Here is a 15755-nt window from a genome sequence, read left to right as displayed (position 1 = left end):
TCATTTATCTATCCAGAGCTCAGAACAAAGAGAAAACAAAACCATATTTGTTCCACTAATAAAACACATTAGTGATTTTCCTAATGCTAGTCAGAGATCATGCTAATCAGGAGGTCTTGCTATTCCTATTGTCTTTTTACTCATATGAAAAGAACATTTTCTTCAGCAAGGTGAACTTCCTAAAAGCTATTTCTGTTCTCAGCCATAACAATTCTCAAATGAGTTCATTATTTGTTCTAGGGTGGGAAAAAAATAATTTATTCTAATTAATTTGCAGCTTCCTCAGTTGCTTTGGTAATCTCAGACACCTTGTCACCCTCAGCAACATGTGTAGACTTTGATTCATGTGAGTTCATGTGAGTCCTGCGGTCCCACATGAATCGGAAGCAGGGATGAAGTAGCCGGCAGACATGCCCTATGACATTTAGTTTCTGGGAACTCCAAAAAAACTCCCACCCATGTCTTCGTTCAGTAGCAATGTGATTTAAACTCTGCCTATTTAACACAGATGTGATCATGCTTACAAAGATGCTTAAACTATTTCCCAATTGTATTTTTAATAAGAAATTACTGGTTACGTGACTCAAACTGCAAGTTCAACTATGCTGTTTCTGTTTAAAGAGAAAAAAAAAGCACATGCATTACTATTCCTGGTGAGTTCGTTGTTCCTTGGGCTTCATTTTACAGGAAACAGTTGTAAACCGAGACGTTCCAGCTATCAGAGAGCTATGACATGCTGCCTTTCTCTTCTCTCCCCTTTTGGAAGACTTAAGTTTCCAGATTCCCTGCTAGAAAGCACAAATTCAGGGAAAAGGGGGAGAAGGTGTCACAGGGGGAAGGAAAAGAAAGGAAGAAGGAAAAAGAAAGAAAGAAAAAAAGAAAGAAAGAAAGAAAGAAAGAGAAAAAGAAAGTGCCCTTCTCCCCCTTGAACTAGGTTTTTCTTCTCATATCACTGATTCAGTGCTTAGACTCTCCAAGCAAAAAAGCAGAAGGAAATATTCACAAAATTCTTCCTCAAGACCTTTGCTTTCAGAATGCACCTTTTATTGGACTTGTCACCTTCAGTGAAACATCTTTCTGGGCAGAAGAGGAAGGTTTTTGCACAGGAGCAGTGCAAGTGGAAGGCAAAGAACCAGGGAGGGATTAGTCAAGTTCCTTTTTCATCCATGCACAAGGTGGTGGGGTCAGTAGATCCACTTGCACTCCTGCTTTGGCCACAAGCCTGTGGACAGTTCTGCTGGTGTTTAGCATTGCCCAGGGAAGATGGTCTGCTGAGAGCAGTGGGGAGGCTCAGAAGTGTAAAATGAAGCTGGTGGGGGGTCACAAGCTTGAAGCTTTGGTCTGAAAGAACGAACTCCAGGAAAAACTCGGAAATAACTAACAAATCTGCCAGGGTAGTTCTGGCCCGGGTGCAGCACAGTGCATCACATCAGTTTTCAATTCGTATTTTCTATTTACACTTCGGTATCGCCTAAGGATCCCAGTTTTGACTGAGTCTCAAAAATGGTGTCTTAACTGAGTACCAGATGCACTTGGGCGTGCATCCTGCACACATGGGCCTCCCTGTTCTTCTACTGTCATCAGAGCTTACTGCAGCTGCCTCCTGCCCATACACCCTGCTTACTAAAAAAACAAGCTGTGAAGAGAGATAGCATGTCATCACATCACACAGCTGGACCCCAGAGGCAAAGTGCTCCTGGACCCCATGGTTAGATGTAGACGTAGTGTCTAGCATTGTATGAGCACAGAGCACTAGAAAGTTTACAGCCTGAGCAGCTTCTGGTCAAAAAGACGAGCCAGATAACTACGTATAACCACAAAAGCCACTTTTTGAAAGCTGAATTTGATACAAGATCTGTGTGTGTTTTCCCAGTTTCCTAATCCTAAATCATTCATTTCCCTTAACATCACCCACAGCATCCGTTTGCCAGTCAAATTCCTTCATAGTCCCCACACTGTTCAGTTATCCTGTTTCCCTCCTGTCATATCAACCACAGGGTAGCTGTGGCCATTTTTTGGATACCATATGACTTCTATAATTGTGGGTGAGTTGGCATTAGCAGTATGCCAGAAAAATGAATGAAATGTCCTTTGCCTGGAATCTTCCCACAGGCTGAAGTCTCAGCACTCAGGAGATGCAAACCTGCCAAGTGGGGTCACAGACATAATGGAAAACATCTCTCTCTCGACATGGAATAAGCATAAGTTAAAGGGTGATGAATTGCCCACCACCTCTGCATTGGACACTGGGGCATGTCACTTCCACTTGTGATACAGCTGCTGCACAGCTCTCACAGGACATCCGAGCTGTGCTTATCTTGTTTCATCTCTGATCTGTTGTTAAGTGTCCTCTGTTCTCCTGAAATCAGGGCATCAGGCCAGACTTTTGCTGTTGTAACTCCTGCAATTGACAGGAGCTGTGCTGCATTGCCTCAGCACTGGGAAGGTTCCGACCAAATTCCTTAGCAGCTATTGGAAATCCTGACAGCTCACCTGATGCACAATAATTTGTAAACCTGTTGTGACTTAACCATACATCTGGGCCTTCAGAGGAGCCCTATGATTCCCATCCAGAACAATTATGCTAGTTGACTCCAGGATAATTATTTTATCCTCCCATATGCAAGAATGGAGTTGCCAGTACTAAGATATAAATTTTGCAAGCTACAGATGTGGGGAAGCAACTCCAAATGCAATTGCCTGAATATAAGCCAATAAGATTTGGCACCAGCTACCTAACTTGGAGAAAAGGTCTTGTTATCAGCTTCTGCATGCGTCACTTCACACAATTTTTGCATAATTCTCTTTCCTGCCTTGAAACTTAATGATAAAAATCATACCATACCAGGTTTCCATTCAAAATGTCAAAGACTGACAAAAAGTCATTCTTAAAATATTAGGTGGAGACTCTTGAGGGAACTTGAAGGTGTTTGTTTGTTCATTTGAGTTTTCACAGGACTGGCAGGAAAACTGGTACGAATTGTTTAAGTGTGACTTGTATAGCCATTAAAATGTGAATCCACTGGTCACAATGGTTTTCTTGTATTGTAGCAAGTTCTTTACAGATTTTTTTTTTTGGTGCAGTTATACAGTTCCTGGAATAATTGCACTTCTAACCCTTCTTAGTTCCTTTAAGCATACATCTTCTCAAATCTAAGGATAAGACCTTCACTGTGAGGGTGACTGAGCACTGGAGCAGGTTGCCCAGAGTGGTTGTGGAGTCTCCATCCTTGGACATATTCAGAAGCCATCTGGACACAGTCCTGGGCAACCGGCTCTACGTGGCTCTGCTGGAGCAGGGGTGTTGGACCAGATGACCTCCAGAGGTCCCTTCCAACCTCAAACATTCTGTGATTCTGTGATTTGATCTACTGGTAGGACAGCTTTTCAGACTACAATATTGCTTTCTTGGAAAAAAAAACAGTTTATGAGGAAAAAAAAAAAAAAGATAAACCCAATCAGCAGACAATGTACCTGTCTAGTTTACCACCATCCAACAGTCCATGTAGGGTTCCTGATACATCCTGCTTTCCCAAAACTATGTCAAGGCTCCATAGTCTGGGTGTTAGTCTGTACCACTAATGGGATCCAGATTATTCTCTCTGCCTCATGAAAGGGGCTGTTAAACCCCAATTAGTCTTATGGTCATATCCTTATAAAAATGAAGCCACTTTTGAACTTGTTTCAGCACTTTCATCTACCAGGCCCTAGATCTGGTAAACCAAACTTGTAGCTCAGAGGCAGAATGCAGAAGCTCCATAGCTAACACTCTTCCTATTCTCTTTCCAACATTTTTTGAGATGATGTTACTTTGAGTGGGCAGGTGGGGGAATTGTTTCTGGGTTTGGGGTTTTTTTTTGCTTTTTTTTCTAGTAGCAACTCACACTAAATGAAAGAATTGTAGGGGTATAGCAGAGATTCTGCTACTGTAATTACATGGTTCATCTCAACTACTCACACACAGCTTTCAGAAAATTATTCTGTATACCTCCATGCTTGCCACAGTCATTAAAGAATGTTATTTTATTCCTATGTTAATCAGGAGTCCCTTAGTACCTTCCCTGTATCTCAGAAAAGGAGAAGAGCTAGCCAGGAAGAAAAAGTAGGGAAAAAGGTTTACTCTAATGAGTATTTTAAATATTGAATTTCCGAGTGCACTGCCTCTTTTTGGATATATTATTCGAAAAATTTTTCTCTTATATCACTCTGTGATTGTGAACTTTGAACCTACTTTACTGGCTTATAGCAATTTTTGTAATTTCTGCAACACTTCAAAATCACCTTGAATGTTTATAGTGCACCAAACACCTTTGGATTGGGTCGTGACTGAAGACATAGCCATGACATACATGGGATGCATTACTACAGATGTTTGTTGACACAGTGACACGTCTCTGAGTCAGACTTCCTTCTTTTTTTATTCATCTAGTGGGTGGAACATAAATTATTGCTAGCCTATACTGTCTCAACCATTATAGTAGGGTGGGTCAAGAGACGTCTCTGTTCCTTAACTCTGTCCAAGGACAGTAAGCAAGCTCACTATTTTTATTTCTTCTTTAATATTTAATTCTGGTAATCTGTTGGAAACAGATAGTCTAACTCACTGTGATCCAGCTCAAACACTCCTTCCAACCTCAGTGTCTGTTTACAGCTCATCTGCATTCAGAATTATGCCTCCCTTATCTGACGACTGTCTGGCACTGGTTTAGAGTGGTAGATTTATATATGAAATACACATCACTTCAAATAATTTGGTAACTCTATTACTCTGAACCTTGTTTTATATCAAATGTGACATTTCCTGTGTGGGGGACCATATCTTGCTTTAACACTATTGAGACCAATAACTTGCTGTTGCTTTTCCATTTGGTCCTTTAACTGTCATTTAACGGCTAGGGGGGAGCAATACGTCACACTAAATGTAGTGAGTATTTAAATCCCTCCATTGATAAGGAGGAAGGGGTGCTTGGTGTTCTCTATCAATAAATGGGGTGCCTAAACAAAAGGCTTCATTGAGCTGGATGCCAGACTCATCCTAGTGATCAAACACTGCCTAGCTCCATCTCAGGAAGTGCCTGAACATATGGAGATAGTCGGCTTCCCAGTGACGGGAGAGTCAGAAACTGAAAGCAAGGCTGCCAGGAAAATTAAACTGCTGCAAACCCAGGATATGTGAAAACCGCTGAATCCATATAGGAACATCCACAAGGACACTGCTATATCTCAGTCTTGCTGTGCTTATTTTCTCTGGTGCATGTATGATATTTGCATATCACAAAGGTCAGAAAAAAAAACCAAGGAGCTAAAAATGAGAACGAGCAGTGATCAGATGCCAAAGAAATACCCTGCACACACAGTCTGCACCTGCTCTAATGGTCTCAAAAGTAGGGAACACATATACCCTGGATTGTCCAATTTGCAGCATTATCCCAAGTTATTGAGCCTCCGAGGAACATTTGACATCTGTAGGTCATAAACAAGCTGGGAGACAGGACAGAACATACCAGCCACAGGTAAAAATAAAATACATATTGCAATGTGTTCAGCAGGTAAATAAAGCATTGCCATAAGGACTGCAAGATATTTAGAGGGAGGTCAGAAAAGTTCAGGGGCAGATTTTGTTTCAAGATGAAGTGCTCCCCAAAGTTCAGGTGTATGTTTTCCCTGGTTCCGAAACTGGTCTCAGCTGCAGTTTTATTTTATGTTTTTTTCTTGCTTTCCTTATTATTTTCCTCATTTGGATATTCTAATCAAAACCAATTGAGTTCCTTCTGACTATGTGGAAATAAAAAAGTTGGCACTCACCAAGCACTTTTGTACTGATAATATGGAGAGAAGACTGATCCTTTCTCCAACTATGATGATGTTCAATGATTTTTAAACATTTGTATCAAGTTCTTGAGAAATTAGCAGAATAAAGCCATTTTCCTCCTTTTCTTAAAAAAAATCTGCAGCACATAGACAAAGCTGATACAGTAACATGATCTAAAAATCTCACCATTCACCCATTCATACTGGTTTTCTCAAGAGGAAAAAGTAGTCATTTTCTAGTGAGAACTTTACCCTGTACTCACTTTTATACACCTGCATAACCTTTATATACATACATATGTGAGCCAGTCTCATAGTGGAGCTGATCCCATGCATGAAGTTAGAAATAAAGGCCTGGCTCCTCAGACTTGCATAGAAGAGTACATCAAGTACATCATGTTTAGGTATGTTGATCTCAATGATAACTAAGCTCCTAGGCAGGAAATAGAAATGGGAACCCTCTTGCTGAATTTTGGGTGTCTACTCATGAACTAGTTGTCATGTCTCCCTTTCCAGACAATGTAGGTCTACTCAGTCCAATCAGTAGTATGCAAAGGCTGATGGTCATTTCAGGATCAGATGAATCTACTCAGCACAAATTATGGTGACTGTATTGGTGATCTCCACTGATTACCAAGGGAATCTAAGGTGACTAACTGTCGTGGTTCCAGCCCAGTTGGTAACAAAGGACCACCCAGCTGCTTGCTCACTCCTCCCGCCCCCCTCCAGTGGGATGGGGAGGAGAATCAGAAAGGAGACAAGAAAAACAAAACAAACAAACAAAAACAAAACCAAAAAAAACCAAAACAAAAACAAAAACACCAGAACCTCGAGGGCTGAGTTATGGACAATTTACTGGGACAACACAAAAAGAGAAGTTACACCAACAACAATGCTACTAATAAAAGAATATACAAAACAAGTGACGCACAGTGCAACTGCTCACCACCCGGAATCCAACACTCCGCCACTCCCCCCACCAAAAGCCGAGCGCATCCCGCAGCCCGCTCCCCATTTATATACTGAGCATGATGTCACATGGTATGGAATAGCTCCTTGGCTAGTTCAGGTCAGCTGCCCCGGCTGTGCCCCCTCCCAGGTTCCTGTGAACATTAACTCTATCCCAGCTAAACCCCGGACACTAACCCAGGCATAGAGACCTTCACTAAAGACATGCACAATTTAGATGAATTTCCCCTCTTTTTTCTCCTCAGGAAACAAGGTCCTCTGGGCAGGAACTGGCCAATGTGTAGAACACGCATTGCTTTTCCTCAGCTGGAAAACATGGTTGATGTTTGTGGCAAACAAATGCATTTCTATAAATTATGGCCCAAGATATAATCTTGGAACTACTTCCATACATGAGTGCTACATATCATATGGGCAAAAGTACAAAGCTACAGAAGAGTAGTCCTCAGCTAGTGGCAGAACACTGTTTCTTGACCGAGCACACCAATAGTACAGTCAAAGAAGTGTAGTTTTGATGAGATATTTTAAAACCAGATAGGCCAGTTACCAGCAGGAAAGAGCTTCTGGGTATCACCTGCAGAGATCTCAGCTGAGTCCAACAGTTAAATCTGCTTCTGATATTTTTTGCAGTGTGCCTGCATGTTTGAGCTCTCTGAGATATTTATATGCAAGACTGACTAGTATTTAAATGCCACTCACTCTCTAAATGTGATAATTATAAATGCAAGTCACCTCATTGGGCAGATCTTGTTGTATCAGCAGAAATCCACTTCTTTTCCTACTCCAGGAAAGAGGGGACGTGGATTGTGAGCTAGAAAGATAAGTCACATTTAGGATGAGAGCACCACAGCTCGCTCTGTTTCAAAGCGGATAACCTCTGCATCTCGTGTTATCCCCAGCCTTGTCCACAAATCAGTTGCAGAAGGTTGATGAAACCAGAAACGATGAAAGGCTTCTGGTGACGGAGACACTGAGCGAGAGACAGACGCAGGCAGTGGCTTGTGCAAGACGGCTGTCCCGCCCTCCACCAGCTGCTGCGGAGCATCCCGGGAACACCCCGCCATCCCGAGGGGACGCCGGAGGAAGTGGAATCACGGCCCGTTCACCCACCGCCTTCCCAGCACTGGCTGATGGAGCGGGCTGCAGGCACAGTAGGAAGTAATTACGAGTACAAAAAGCCCCCAAGATGACCCCAGAAGGGCCCCAGCTATGCCGACCACACTCTTGCATCCAAACATTTTGTACAGCTCCCTGAACTCTTCCATTTGTTTTCTACAAAACAAAAGAAAAAAAGTCGTAAGGTATCGGAGATGCTTATGGTGATTGTATAATAATAGGCAGGTTAAAAAAATGTCTCTACATGATACACAATTTAGATAAACAGAGGTTTCAGCCCTGCTTCATGGATATTAAAAACAGCTTAGGACCATTTTTGTTCAGAAAACATTGAACGTGGAAATTAAATGCCTTCCTGTAGTGGGGAGATAAGATGTATAAATAATTGTGCATGTTAAAATGCTGCCACATCTTCTTTTAATTAAGTATTACTAAGCCTCCCCAATATGGTCCTTTCTGTGTCCTGTGACTCAGCCGCAGCATAAGGATCTGTCAAATTTCTACTTGATTTGCAGTGGCCAGGGGTTAACAGAGTCAAATAAGACAGGAAGCACCCAGAATCTTCAAACAAATCTCATACCTGTTTGGTGCCCTGAAAACAGTTTTTTGCTGAATCTGCCTCCAAATTTCCAGCAGTTTTCAGGATCATTCCAGCTTGAATGGAAATAGATCCCTGGACCTCAAATGAAGGCACTCTTTCTCCCCTGTGCAATTTTTCCAGTCTGAATTCAGCGGTTCCATTTTAGAAACTTTGTTTTTTTCGTTACTGAAGGAGTCGCAGACTGGCAGTCAGCTGAACTTTCAACTTTAGAGATGAACAACCATTTCCAGGTTGCCAAAGGTATAGCTTTCCCTAAAATAGGTACGGAGACAGTCACCTCTTCAGCAGGGACTGTTATTATTACTGAGAGAACCAACATTGTAATACTAAGTTACAGAAGGAAATAGAAATTTAAAACTAGTATAATAGAAGAAACATCTGTGCGACCTAACTGTGTTATTCAATATAAAAATCCTGTTCAATAGCTTCCCTAACATATTACTTCTTATCTGCTTGAGGGTGGTCTAACAGCACTTTGGATTATATTACAAACATAGATGGATTGGTTCAAAATGTCCTACAGGACCCCCTCCTCCTCTCCTCACCATTACTTACTATCATTTGGAAACTGACCAGAAAATATGTGATTTGGCCTTTCTGTTAAAAGAAAACTAACATGATTAGTTGAGGTCAGTAAGTAAAGGTTTTTCAGATAGGAAAGAAATTTGGTTTGGGTCAAACCAAAACTAAATTTGCCCAAGTTTTGTAGTGAAGTCAACAAAGTGAAAAAATGTGGTTTGGTTCAAGCTTTAATGTTTCCCGTAATCTGGAATTAAAAATTTTCTCTCACTGTTAGATTGTTTAGCCCTTTTGCTTAACTTTGGGTTTTTTTTTTAAGATTGGGTTAAATTTGCTGAGATGAAGTGTCAAATACAAAAATTCAGCATTTCTGACACAAAGGGGTTTGATATAATTTAATTCTTTCCTCTTTGCTGCTTCTCTTTCTTTTCAAGTCACACCCATTTGACAGTTTGAGGCTGAACTTTCCAAAGAAAAGACTGTCTTCTTAAAACAACATGCTGTAAGCAGTTTATTAGTGGTAAATACTTCAGCTGTAGGAATTGGTAGCAATTTCTTGCATGAGTGAGAGGTTTGATCTTGCGCTGAGGTCAGAGCTCCTCCATTTCCCTTATCAAAGGGACTGCTATTCTAGCCTACAGCAGAATAACAGGAGAATCAGGTCCTGAAAAAGCTAATTACTGTGATATCTATGTCCATTCCACTTTTCTCCATTCCTATTGCTGTTTCAATGTTTCAAATCAATAAAGGATGCTAACGACTCCTTCAATGGGACCTGGCAGCTCAGTGGTACTGAGCTGAGAAGCAGGGATGGCTCAGGCTGAAAAGCAGTTGGAAACAAAGCAGGTTATGATACTCCACACTGTAGCTAAGGATTTAACACCAATGAAAGTGAAAGAAGAAATAGGCACAGGCAACTTAGTTTGCCATCTTAAAGACGAGGAAAGGCACCCATAGCAAATAACTGGAGGGCCACTGTCAAATTCACCTGTTTACTTGAAGGGGAATATTACTCTAATTTACCTTAAAGAACATATCTGACAGCACTGACAGTGCCAACTTTCTGCATGTGCTCCAGCAGTGGCTATATTTTCTGATGTTTCCCAATCTTTGATCAATACTATGTCCTGAGGAAGAATTTCCAAGTACTAGAAATACGGAAACACTGTCGAAAACTTGTACCAATTAGCATGTTCAGTGTGTCTGTGGCTTTCAATTTATTCTGGATGTTGATATCTTGTTTTATTTGCTCTCTGATTTAGCTTCATGGTGTTCTGTTACAGCAATAATGGGGACCTATACTGTATTTTCAGTGCTTTTCCTGGTGGATACTCTGATGTGATACACAGTCACTAATATGCAGAACATGGTGTGCACTCACAGTCAGAAAGAACAGTCCTTTGATGGACTGTAAAAATATCTGTCTGCTTTTCAAGAACAAGCCCATGCTTCTGTATTTGAAGGAGAAAGTTGCCTGTTTCCTTGTTAATCAGGTGTTGTGACTGGAAAACTTTCCTCTTTACTGCAGTTTTCCTTGAATCATATTTTAATAGCTGCAGAGAAGCAATGAAATGAAATGAAAGGAGGATGTTAGGAACCACAGGGGAAAAAAAACATCCCTCAGTTTTGAGCTCCAGTGTTTGCTGTACGATGGCCTTCAGCTATCCGAAGAAGCCACAGATGTGGAACATATGACCACAGGTGAAGACATGATGGGGAAGAGTGTATTGATGCCTCTGCATGCAGACAACATCCACCTCCAGCATTTACTCCACCCCAAAGCGTTGCCGTTTTGGTTGGTCAGCCCCAGCAAGATCTCAGCTGGCTACCCTCTCTGCCTCGATAACCCCAGCACAAGCGGATTACCAGGGCAGCACAGCCAGGGGGTTGGACCTTGAATATCATCACTGCAGGTGGTGACATGGTAGGAGCAAAGGCTGTGACCTGAGCAGTTCAGGGTCCCTGTCCTTAGAGGTTCCCACTGAACTACGTGTTTTATCTGACTTTGTGTGCGATAACCCACAAGATCTTTAGCCTAAGCAAGCTTTGCAGGATCACACCAGCTACCTCAGGATGTTTGATTCTGGACATGTGGCAGCAAGCTGTGGTTCATGCCTAAGGTGAAAGTCAGATGCCCAGAGACGAGCACCTAATGACTCTCTGAGACTGAGGCTACCCAGGACATTTGCTTGGAAGCTGGCCAGTGTGACACAACATCTCCAGGGGACCTGTACACTTTGGGACTAGCAGCCAGAGGCTGGATAAGATACACAAGACCCTCTAAAACACCTCTAGAAAACTATCACTGAGCACTGGATTTGCTTAGCTGGTGTCTCATGTCTGGTGTTGAAACTAAGCGTGTTGGAAAGTAGGGGAGGGTAAGACTGATCAAAATTCTCTGTTGAGTCTTTTCTTACTGGGGAAAAAGCAATCTTTCCCACTCTGGCAGTCATCCCTGTCCTCCTTCCTTATTTCCTTGTCCTACTGTTGTGTAGCTGATTTCACTTTGTTTACTCAAATGAGTTGCCAGCAGAAAGTGAGGTACAACTGTATGATTATCTGCTGAAGGAGATTCTTTTGATCCACAGATCTTCAAATGGAAGGGAAAAGAGAATGGATTTTATCACCTCTCTCTGCCCCTGATATATGCCAGGGGTGTCTGCCTTATAGGTAGGTGGCAGTCAATACCATGTGCTCTAGAGGTCCTGTCTAATGTTCTCCTCTGGCCTTCAAAACTAGGAATCTATGAAAAACTGATTGTGCCCTGCTATCCACTTTGATGTCCAGCAATGCTTCACTTTAGGTTATAAAAGCCACTTCAAACACCACAGAACCAGTATCTCCTACATGGGAGCCAACACGGGCTGACACAGGGTAGGGGTGACAAAGAAGTCACACAATATTGGATGCACCTTCTAACGAGGAGCCAGCATGCAGTACTACTCAGTGAAGCTGCTGAATATGGAGCACAGACTCCAGGTGAATTCAATGAAATACCTCCTTACCCTTCTTGTTTGTAGGTGTAGTATATTTAGGCATTTTCTGCCAAGTAAATGCACAATGCTTTGATTGTGGCTTTATCCCTTTCTAAGACCCACCAATTTTTTTTCTTACCCCAATGATTCATTTCCTTTATGAGTAAATGTCCCTGCTTGCAATTTTCTTCCAATGTTAAACTCAATCACCCCTTGTGCTCGCATGGTGTTTGGGAGTTACTGCTCTGCATGGAAGCCATAGCTAAGCTATGGGGTGGTGGTTGTAGCTGTGTTCACACACCCCATTTCCAGAACTGCAAGCTGTGGGAAAGGTAATTGCTTCGTCTTGTCCTGTTCATCTGTCACCACAAAATTTAGGGTTTTACTTTCATCGTTACAGGGATTTTTTTTAATTTTTGCATTTGAGTGGTCACATGTTAACAGATCCACCTGATTTAGAGATCCTCTTTCTGTTAGTAAATGCATTTGCTATATAAAAATGCTTGTATTTCTAGCTGATTATTGAGTCAACCAGACAGTCAGTCACAATAATAATGAAGGACAATTCTTACTTCCGCTCACAGCAGGACAGAAAAAAGGGAAAACAAATAGACAAAACAAGAAAGGACAGTGATCTCTCCTCTCTGTGGAGGAATCTGTCATTTCCAATTGGCTATTTCTAATGCAGTTAGCATTTTCCAAAGTATTCTCCTCCCTTGCAAGTTATTAACTTCATTTTTACATTAAATTACAAGGTAGGCAAACGTATACTTTGCCACTCAAGGATGGTGCCTTCTTGCCACACTTCTTAAATTGTTTTGCATTGAAATTTAACCTTCCAGCATAAGTTCACACAAAGAGGCAAAGAATACATAAAAGGCACTAGCATGTTACGCTGGCTCAGTCAGAACTATAAACTGACACTGTTTCACATGAGTGGGAAGGTCCCTTTTGGTAACTGTTGAATGCAGAGATTTCAGACACTCCTGTGTACCCCCGGCAGTCCCAGCAGCCTGCCAGGGCTTGGGGTGCTGCTGCTGTTCTGCAGGCTGCCAGCAGAGAGAGCAAAAGGTGCCCAGACCAAAACCATTAGTCAGCTCTCGCCTTGTACCCTTGACACACTGTCCTGGTTTTGGCTGGGATACAGCTAATTTTCTTTCTAGTAGCTGGTACAGTGTTATGTCTTGGATTCAGTATGAGAAGAATGTAGATAACACACTGATGTTTTCAGTTGTTGCCAAGTAGCGTTTAGACTAAGTCAAGGATTTTTCAGCTTCTCATGCCCAGCCAGTGAGAAGGCTGGAGGGACACAAGAAGTTGGGAGGAGACACAGCCGGGACAGCTGATCCAAAGTGGCCAAAGGGATATTCCATACCATGCGACGTCATGCCCAGTATGTAAACTGGCAGGAGTTGGCCTGGGGGGATCGCTGCTCGGGAACTAACGGGGCATCACTCGGCAGGTGGTGAGCAATTGCATTGTGCATCCCTTGTTTTGTATATTCTGATCCTTTTATTATTATTGTCATTTTATTATTGTTATTATTATCATTATTAGTTTCTTCCTTTCTGTTCTATTAAACTGTTCTTATCTCAAGCTACAAGTTTTACCTTTTCCTTCCGATTCTCTCCCCCATCCCACTGCGGGATGGGGGGGGGTGGAGTGAGTGAGCGGCTGTGTGGTGCTTAGTTACTGGCTGGGGTTACAGCACGACATACACACAGCACAAGGAGAAGGAAAAAGTGTTTCTTTATGCTGTATAGTTAACACAGGATTTTCTCACTTATTACAGAAAGCAGGTAATAGTTCAGCTACTTAACTGCAAAGAATATGGTTCGTTTAACCCTTTCAAAAAGCTACTGCAAAGAGGACTGGCACACAAGCTGTGACACTGTGTGGAAGAGACCACTGCAATTTATCTAGTTGAAGCTCCTGCCATTACTTGGATTTAATCCATCCTGGGGCATGACCTCCATCTGTAAGGTGGCTGTATGATCCCACCCAGAAAAGATGAACAACCTTCAATCTTTTAATGTGTTCATTAAAAGGGCATGACAGCTGGGCTCTGTGTTTGCATCTGTCTGTAGGTTGGAGCCTTAATTATGAACCCAGTCTTACAAATGCATAAAGTTGCAGTTACATTTGATAGCCTGTGGCTGATGGCTGTGGCTGGACTGGTTCAAGAAGGGGTTTGCATTTCTCTCTCAACAGCAATGGCACTATTCACATTGTGCTGCTCAGAAACACTTCCACTTGCTACTGTGTGAAACTTTTTGGCACTTCATATTAGCAAAAGCCACAAGGGAAAGGATTTGGGCTGACAACTGGAAGCAGTGTTCAAATAGCAGTCAATGTGTACTGAGGATGTGGTTGGTGTTTCAGATCACCACAGCCCCCCAGTCCAAAGCTGAGAAATAATTAGTGCAGGTGGGACATGACAGAGTGGGAACACAAGGATGAGGGGAATGACTGAAAGAGGGGTTTTTTTTCCCCCTTTTCTCTTTTATATCATTAAGTAAGAACAGGTCTGGTATAGATCAGTGTTTATGAACCAGACGGTAGTGAGCCTTTAGAAAGGGGATTTGGCAGGGTCTCACAAGGTGGCTCGTTAGTCTAAACTCTCCTCACACAAAGATACAAAACAAAGCAAGGTCTCTGCAGAGGTTTACGGGGTGAGCTGCCAACACCTGCTTTCCACAGCAGGCAGAGAGGCCACCAGGCTTGCCATGCTGAGTTGTGTTGATGAGTGATGTATGGACGCCGCCGAAAGATTTCCAATGAACGGACCCTGAGCAGGAGCACAGAGAGGGGACAGTGAGAGGACACGTGCACAGCGCGGACCAGGAGTCAAAAAGTGGAGGTTTCCTCTCCAGCAACACTTCTTAACCACAAGATTGTTTTAATTGGGTTCATTATACAAATTATTATACAGTAGTTCTGACAACCCTGCTATCTGAAAGGACAGAAGAGTGAATGGTTTCCAAGAATAGTCACTTCGAAGGCGAACTAAAATATGTAAAGCGTGATTTAACAAGGGAAGGAATAGCAATCTTCAGTTTTGCTGCCTTTGACGGTGAAATGTAAATTACTGTAGGCTGAATCATTCAAACCTTGGGGCCAGAACCAAGGGAAAAATGTTCTTAAAGTCAATCATAACATTAAGTACATGTAAACTCTGATAGATGAAAACTAAAGATGGAGACTTTGTTCTTGAATGCTTTTAAAAAGATATTTAGTTCCTGTTTTCCTCCAGATTTTCATTATGGCTTCGGTCTATTCACTCCATAGATATTTCCGTCTGAAATTATTTCTAGCATCTCATACTGGTGTGAAAACAGCAACTCAATTAATTTTGAATTGGAGAGCGAATGAGAAAAAAGTCAGTGGGGATTGCACTCTGACCATAAGATAAATATTTGGCTGGTATAGTCTTGGCCTGAACAGAATAGATCTCTCATGAGTTTTGCAATGCTCTGTATCTTTGCAAATAAGGTCATTTGGAGGCCTACATGTGGATTAAAATTGAGTATATCTGCTTTTTAAAAAAAAATTATGCTTGTATTTGTTTCATTCCCTTTACTTGCAATGCTGGTCTAAAATATCATTGTGTGAACTATAATAACATGAGGAAATTCTAGAAAAACCTTGAAATCTTGCTCCTCTTTTTGATGGTGATTTCATTCATTTTATTCTTATTTCTTCAGATCAATATGAGATCTGAAAGTACTGACCAAATAGTTGAAAACCTTGGCCTTCACTTATGT

The sequence above is a fragment of the Aquila chrysaetos genome, chromosome 4 (assembly GCF_900496995.4).
Source record: "Aquila chrysaetos chrysaetos chromosome 4, bAquChr1.4, whole genome shotgun sequence".
Taxonomy (NCBI): Eukaryota; Metazoa; Chordata; class Aves; order Accipitriformes; family Accipitridae; genus Aquila; species Aquila chrysaetos.
Note: the sequence above shows the minus strand (reverse complement) of the source record.